This window comes from Myxocyprinus asiaticus, chromosome 46, assembly GCF_019703515.2.
Source record: "Myxocyprinus asiaticus isolate MX2 ecotype Aquarium Trade chromosome 46, UBuf_Myxa_2, whole genome shotgun sequence".
Lineage (NCBI taxonomy): Eukaryota > Metazoa > Chordata > Actinopteri > Cypriniformes > Catostomidae > Myxocyprinus > Myxocyprinus asiaticus.
Genome location: NC_059389.1, coordinates 26,317,291 through 26,325,875, shown reverse-complemented (window position 1 = coordinate 26,325,875; position 8,585 = coordinate 26,317,291). Strand labels below are relative to the sequence as shown.

Below are 8,585 nucleotides of genomic sequence, written 5' to 3'. Positions count from 1 at the left end.
TATTGCTCATTTCTGTCACACATGACGTGAAAGTTTGTTCGGAGTTTGTTTTTCGACATTTTCAAGTTGTTATATATCGGAAGAACAGGGTTTAGCGTATAATATGAACATTTACAATATCTTTAGTACATGGAACTGCAGGGTTTTGAGATTGAGCAGCTGTATCTAGTAAAACGTTTGGTGAGTGCTCGGGTTTTTTCTGACGCGCTGGTGTCATTTCCTTATTGACGTTCTGTAAAGTTTCAGCAAACACGAATTTAAAGTAAAAGTGAAATGTTGCGTAACCTGAACAAAGTAGATAAAACCAGTCGTCATTTTTTGTTTTGTTTAGTAATAATGGAGTTGTAAATGAATTGACGTAACAGGTCGTTTGTTTGTAGTTTTTGGATTCCTAATTGAATATGAAAAGAATGAATGACACACGAAAGATTTTAATTCCATTATTGTTATTAACTGTTTCTGCTTTTTGTTTAGTTTATTATTATTTACAATAACCTCGATCGTTTTATTATTTCTGAAATAAGGAAACACCAGCACTTTGCAGCTTGATTCAACTTGGCGAATATTACTTATAATATATACAATACATATAAGTTTTAATAGACATGCCCTTTTTAAGTCATGAATATTAAACAGGTGTAATAAGGGACGCATATAGTTTGAAGAAACTCAACCCAGCTGAAAAAATAACGGTTTCTTGTTGTTGTTGTTGTTGTGTGTAAGTAGCTAGTTTGGAGACAAATACTCGGAACAGTGCAAAATCAGACAAAACCCTTTGGGGAGATTTTGGGATGTCCTCACGTGGAAATCAATACATGTGTGTATGTGTGTTTCAGTGGTTTCGTTCAATTTGAGTCAATGGAGGAGATCAGACTCACCAGGTCCAGCTGTGCATCTTCATGAGGACTCAATGATTCATGGAGGAGACACAAACATTCAGAGATGGAGATTTTTCTCCAGGATGCAGGTACTCTCATTAAAGTCTCAGGGCTGTTTCTGAGCATATGGGGACTCCTCTTTGGATTATTGATAGATCACAAATATTCAAATAAATAAATAAACAAGTTAAAGAAAATGACCACTTTTAATTCTTTTTTACAGAAACACAATTCAGAAAGAGAGCTCGGACTCACCAGAACCCAGCTGTTTGCCCATGATGAGTGATCAGTCAATAGTGCAGCCAACAGAATTCAAAGATGGAGTTTTTCTTCTTGACATTCGGTGACAAAAGATGCATGGACACTATTATTTTATGAGCAGTAATTAGGATGGATTTTGGGATTACAGTTTGTAATATCTAATTAGTTAAATGATTTGTATTTGATGTATTTTTGAAATTTAAAAAAAATTATTTACACTCGCATGAGAAGAAGACTCGAGTCTAGGGGTGCACAGTCCTGCTCCTGGAGGGTCACTGTCCTGCAGAGTTTAGCTCCAACCCTAATCAAACATCTCATCAAGCTAATGAAGTCTACAGGATTACTTGAAAATTACAGGCTGATGTGTTAAACTCTGAGCTAAACCCTGCAGGACAGTGACCCTCCAGGAGCAGGATTTGGCACCCCCTGCTCTAGTCAGATCAGTATTAAAAGCTGCTTTATTCGAAATCACACAATCACGAGTGCCACATGTTTAGATTATATTACTCTCTCAATAATCTTTTTAAATTAGTTGCTTTGAATTGCAAATTAAATTAATTATTGATTGTGAATAGCACATTTTTACAATGATATATCGGTAACAGAAGTTCTGTTTTTGTGTGATGTTGCGTCTACGCCACTAGGTGTCAGTGGAACATAAGCAAAAATTGTACTGAGTACACCTTTAATCTGAGTTACTTTAGCATCATGTTATCTTTCATCTTAAATAAGCACTTAGAATGGCTAACATTGTTTAAAAGAGACCAGACTCACCAGAACCCAGCTGTGTGCCCATGAAGAGTGACCAGTTGATGCCACATCCACTAAAATTTAAAGATGTCTTAGGTGACAAAAGTTGCATTACGAGCACGTGTTATTTCATGAGCTGTAATTAGGATGAAACTTGAGATTACAGTTTGTAATACTTTTAATTAGGGATGGGAGGTTTACTTTTAAAATCTATTCCACTACAAATAATAGAATACAGGCTGCAAACGGTTATTTGTAACGTGTTCTGTTAGATTATAAAAGGTAAGTAACGTAATCTAAATTCTTTAGAATGACTGATTATTATATATAGGATATATATATATATATATATATATATATATAAATACTGTATATTAGATATAGTATTGGATATTTTTCCTTGAAATTTAAAAGAATAGCAAGGAGAGCTTTCAAGCTTCAACAGGGGTTATAAAAGGATCAAATAAGTAGTGTATGGTGTACAACTTGTGATTAGGAATGGGAATCGAAAGGAATTCAACTATTTCGGTTCTGATTCCTCTTAACGATTCCGATTCCAGTAACGATTATTTGAGTAGTTATGGAGCATGAATTATTTGGAAATTAGAAATGCAATTATTCTTTCATTTACTGCCCTCTGCAGTTTGTTGCCAAATGATGAGATCATTTGAGGGTTCTACAGAGCAGCTATAGCTAATCAGAAATACATTTAGTACAGTTCTTGTAAAAGATGTGTTTGCAGACTTTATAGAGACATAAATGCAATACAATAATTAATCCTAACTATATTTTAAATAATAATAATAATAATAAAAAAATGTAAACAAACAAGAAAGCATATTTCATTCATTCTTTTATAAAATTACACTTAAAAAAAAAAAAGACTCTAAATATACATTGTCGTATGAACAACCAATCAGTAACTGGTCTGAAGTACAACATGACATAACACTAACAGTTCCAGAGACAGTTGTGCTATGTAGTGTAATGTTGTACTTCAGGCTTGAGAGACTTCAACAGTTCTTATTTCATTTCGAGTTGGACATTCATAACTTGTAAATTAATTCAGTACTAATAAATAAGTGTTTTTGATTCACTTAAAAGAACATTAGAGTAATTTGTTTGGGAATCAGAATATACCGGAAGCACCGTATGTTTCTCACTGTAGATTCAAAAGAACTGGATCATTAGAGTCATTCACTCGGGAATTGTACTATACCAGAAAGAGTCATATGTTTTGTGCTGTACATTCAAAAGATCCGGCTCATAAAAGTAATTCATTCGGGAATCAGAATACACTTGTAGCACTGTGTGTTCCATGCCATAGATCCAGAAGATGGCAGCGCTGCTGCTGAAATGTGCTGCTGGAAGAATATTTTAGTACAGTGTTCCATCCGCATCGCCAGAAAATTGCATGTATAGGAACCATTAACGGTGGGGCTGTTTCTAGTATAGTTTGTTAATTTTGTGTTAATTTTATTTGTATTTTTTTTGTGTGTTTCTTGAATTAATATATTTAGCTTTTAAGTTAATATATTAAAATTTGGTGGGCCTGGATCCATGGGGATGGGGTGTGGGTTGGCTTCCAAGTAGGAATTCGCTCAGGGCCCCCATATGCTAAGAAATGGCCCTGGTTAACGGAACCGAAAGTCGTGAAAATAATACGGTTCTGGTATTTAAAAAGAAAAAAAAAAAAAAAAATGGAACCGGTTGTGTACAATAATGGGTTCTCGATAACCCAGCCCTACTCGTGATTCATACATTAAAATCTTTAACATAAATTGTTATACTTCACGAAAAATCTTACAGTATGATCTTACAACATTAACTGCTGCAACTGGATGGAGTCGAACTTGAGAACCGTATCGGTTTTGTAAATGGAAAAATCTTACTAAAGATTTATTCACAAATTATTCCGAGTGTTTTTGTGAACCGGATCAGCTGATTCATAAAAAAGATCTGACTGAAAAGAATGATTTGTCATGAATCGGATTCATGAACAAATCATGAGAATCATGATTCTCTTAATCTGAATTAATTTAGCATCATGTTCTATCTCAGGATCTTTTACATAGAATAAGCACTTAGAATGGCTAACATGGTATATTTGTGCTTTTAAAGGCCGATCCAGCAAAAGAAATCAGACTCACCAGAACCCAGCTGTGTGTCCATGAAGAGTGACCAGCCCATGCCACATCCACTAAAACTGAAAGATGAAGACTTTCCTTCTGATGTTAGGTAATAAACAAAACATATATCCTGCACACTGCTGTTGCTTGCAGACAGTATACAAATTTAATGAAACATTGTTCGGTCATGTGACTTTTCTCAGGTATTTATAAAATATTACCTTTATAAATGCCTGACAAAGGTCGCATGACTGAAACTGCAATGTTATGGTATCTTTGTGTTTACTACTATTTTGACAGTATTATTGAGAGTATTAATTCATGGACTTTTATTTTGAATATGTTTTGTCTGTCCTTGCTATGACTTAGTTCATCCCTTTCTGACTGTTTCCAGCTGTGTCTTGTTAAACCATTTATCTTTGTATATAATGCCCTCGTGTTCTCTGGTTCTTGTTCATTTGTGATGGTAATGGTTGTTTCTAGTGGTTCCAGTGTTTCTCGTGTTTCATTTGTGTTTTCGTTAAAGAGCTGCGATTAGATCCATTGCCTCTCATCTCCACAAGTGTTACAGAAACGTTTCAGTTAATTTGTATACTGTTTGCAAGCAGCAACAGTGTATAGGATATGCTTTTTATATGATTTTATTTCCTCCAGTTTTTCCCACGCACCTGCTGATTATTCGTCAGGTGTACAGTGGTTCTTTTTCTCCTCTGCTGTTAGGTAGAAATATATGGAGTTCTAAATGAAGGTTCGGGAGGAGCTTGTCTATTTAATTCTGTCAATCGCAACACAAGCGCCATTGCTTACCTCGCTCCCTTGCATCCCTCCACCACCCCAACTCCACCTTCATTTTTAACTTCAGTAATTTTAGAATTTATATTAAGCCTATATTAGCTGTACTGGAGGTGGAAATTAATGTTACTATAGTAGGAATTAGCATTTAATCATAAAAACAGAGCTGGGTTTGTAGTTTGTAGTAAAAAAAAAACAAAAAAACTTCAACCTACAACCAACTAAAAACTAAACTGGTCCCAGGCACTGTGAATTTTAGCTCCAGCTCTGCTCGCTGGTGAGAAAAATCTTGATGTTCAAACAGTGAAATATTCCAGTGTTATACTAAATATCAGAACTCTTAGAATGCTGCTTAGCCAATCAAATTAGAGGATTTGGAACTAACTGTTGTATAAGTATATAGGTTATACATCACAATCGGTCTTTCCATATAGTTAAATCTCACTAATAGTTGTCTTACTACTTTCTCTGTGTCTTATATAAAACATTAAAACCCATCTCTGCTTATTTGGATTCCATGTACTGGTCTCCTAATATGATGATCTGCTTTGTCAATCTTCTAGCAATGAACCTCACATTTTTGATATCCACAACACCCTTAAGTCAAATCTGAGGAAGAAGTTTCAGTGTTTATGTGAGGGAACAGCAAAGCAGGGAAACCCAACACTCCTGAATGAGATCTACACAGAGCTCTACATCACAGAGGTTGAGGGTGGAGAGATCAGTAATGAACATGAGGTGAGACAAATTGAGACAGCATCCAGGAGAACAGCAACAGAGGACACACCAATCAAATGTAATGACATCTTTAAACCTTTACCTGGACAAGACAAAGACATCAGAACTGTGCTGACGAAGGGAGTCGCTGGCATTGGAAAAACAGTCTCTGTGCATAAGTTCATTCTGGACTGGGCTGAAGGGAAAGCAAATCAGGACGCCCACCTCATATTTCCACTTCCTTTCAGACATCTTAATTTGATGAAGGACAAAAAACTCAGTCTTTTAGATCTTCTTCATGTCTTCTTCACAGAAACAAAACAAATGGAAATATCCAGTGATGAATATAAGGTTTTCTTCATTTTTGATGGTCTGGATGAGTGTCGTCTGTCTTTGGATTTTACGAGCAATGTGAGGTTGTGTAATGTAAGTGAATCAGCCTCAGTGGATGTGCTGCTGACAAACCTCATCAAGGGGAATCTGCTTCCCTCTGCTCTCATCTGGATCACCTCTAGACCAGCAGCAGCTGATCTCATCCCCTCTAAGTGTGTTGATCGATGTGACAGAGGTACGAGGATTCAATGAGCCACAGCAGGAGGAATACTTCAGGAAGAGAATCAGTGATCAGAGTCTGGCCAATAGAATCATCACACACCTGAAGTCATCAAGGAGCCTCTACATCATGTGTCACATCCCAGTGTTCTGCTGGATTTCAGCCACTGTTCTAGAGAAAATGATGGGTGAAGCAGAGAGTGGAGAGATCCCCAAGACTCTGACTCAAATGTACACACACTTCCTGATCATTCAGACAAACATCAAACATGAGAAGACCCTTGAGAAGAACGTGATAGATGAAGACATGATTGTCAGACTGGCGAAACTGGCTTTTCAGCAGCTTTTGAAAGGCAATCTGATCTTCTATGAGGAAGACCTGAGAGAGTGTGGTATTGATGTGACTGAAGCATCAGTGTACTCAGGATTGTGCACTCAGATCTTCAGAGAGGAGTTTGGGCTTTACCAGGAGAAAGTGTACTGCTTTGTTCATCTGAGCATTCAGGAACATCTAGCAGCTCTATATGTGCACCTCTCCTTTACAAACAATAATATAAATGGGTTTGACCACATTACCAAACCAAGTCTGTCGGCTAAAGCTTTGAATTTAATAAAAAAATATTCATCAAAACAGGTTTCATTATCTGAGCTGCATCAGAGAGCTGTGGATGAAGCTTTACAAAGTCAGAATGGACATCTGGACCTTTTCCTCCGTTTCCTTCTGGGTCTGTCATTGAAGTCTAATCAGACTCCTTTACAAGATTTAATGACACAGACAGGAAGCAGTTCCCATAGCAATGAGAAAACCGTTCAGTATGTCAAACAGAAGATCAGCAAGAATCTCTCTCCAGAGAAATCCATCAATCTGTTTCACTGTCTGAATGAACTGGGTGACCATTCACTGATGCAGGAGATCCAACATTATCTGACATCAGGAAGAATAAAACAAACCAAACTCTCCTCATCACAGTGGTCAGCTTTAGTTTTTGTGTTGTTGACCACAGAGCAGGCGATGGATGTGTTTGATCTTACAGAATTTGTTGGAGCAGGAAATAAAGCTGATGAAGTTCTTCTGAAGCTGTTACCTGTGATTAAAGAATCCAGATCAGTTCTGTAAGTAACACTGAGAAAAATCATTACATTGTTGAAACGCTCTGTCTGTCTATCTCTCTGTCTGTCTTGATTGCTGTAAGCTATTTTAACCGCAGCTGTTTGTAGTTTTTGATGAGTGTTGTTTGCATTTCAATGATATTCTACATGCTGAAGCCTAATACTGGATGTTTTACATGTCTGTCTGTCCATCAGCATTCAGTGCAGAACACAATTGGTTTTACTGATAATTTGTCACATAGTAACTCATATTTTAATATCCACTGAATACATCTACTCTATGAACTGCCTTGAATATTCAGTTAATTGTTGTTTTTGCAAGTGTAAACTAACAGTGAATTGATGTGCTGCTCTGAACTGAAGTCTTTAAATCTGATCTGAGTGAAGCTATAAAGTGGTAAAAAAAAACAACACTTTTCCGTGTGGTATTTCAGCACAAATACCTGAGTCTTATTCACTAACCACCCACAGTCACGTTTAGCGGGCGCAATCAGTGCCGAAATTGGGCTGCTTCTTCAATATTTAAATGAAGTCATTGTCATTCCGCACAAACATGGCTCCTTTCTATGTAAATTAGGCTCATTGAAGATTGTGCTTCATTTTCAAAACTCCATGCAATTTGCCCTTATTACCGCCAAATGAAAGTAGGTGGTAAAATGAATTTTATTTAAAAGAGATGTTTGTGAACATTTTCAACCCATCATTTCACCAAATACTCATCAAATGATGTTGAAGATCGTTATAACCTGGCATATATCTAGATGCGCGGTGTCAAGCGCACGTTAATGGGGTGCTTAACGAGTGCAGTTGCAAAATAATGGTGCTTTTAGTGGGTGCATTTCTTTCTTAGTAAATCTGCCCCTGTGACTTTAAGAAAAGAAGATCAAACTGATTTCATTCATCTTTTAATCATGTTTATTTTTCTTCTGTTCATGTTTTTACTTTACAGTCAATAAATTCAGAACACATTAAGATAAATTATTATTTATTTTATTTATTAATTTATATTTATTCATTTAGCAAGCGCTTTCATTCAAAGCGACTTACAAAATGAGGAAGGAAAAAACAAGTGATTCATCTCAAGGAGACAGTAATATGAAAAGTGCTGCAATACCAAGTTTCAATTGTATTAGAAAAGTATGTGCCAAGACAAAGATTAGAGTGCAAATAAGATTTTTTTAGGAGTGTAGGGTTAAGTGCTCAAGGAAAAGGTGTCTTTAGCCGTTAAGCTGGCACAGACCCATTGACTGTTCTGTATGTCAGCATCAGAGCCTTGAACTTTATGCGTGCAGCAACTGGCAGCCAGTGTAGAGAGACAAGGAGGGGTGTAACATGCACTCTCTTGGGTTCATTGAAGACCAGCCATGCTGCTGCATTCTGAATCATTCGCAGAGGC

At 36.6% G+C, this 8,585-nt stretch overlaps 1 pseudogene; it reads left to right on the top strand.

Annotated features, from left to right (window-relative positions):
• Positions 1–7: 7 nt before the first annotated feature.
• Positions 8–8,585, top strand: part of LOC127436286 (NACHT, LRR and PYD domains-containing protein 12-like) — a 65,309-nt pseudogene continuing 56,731 nt past the window's right edge.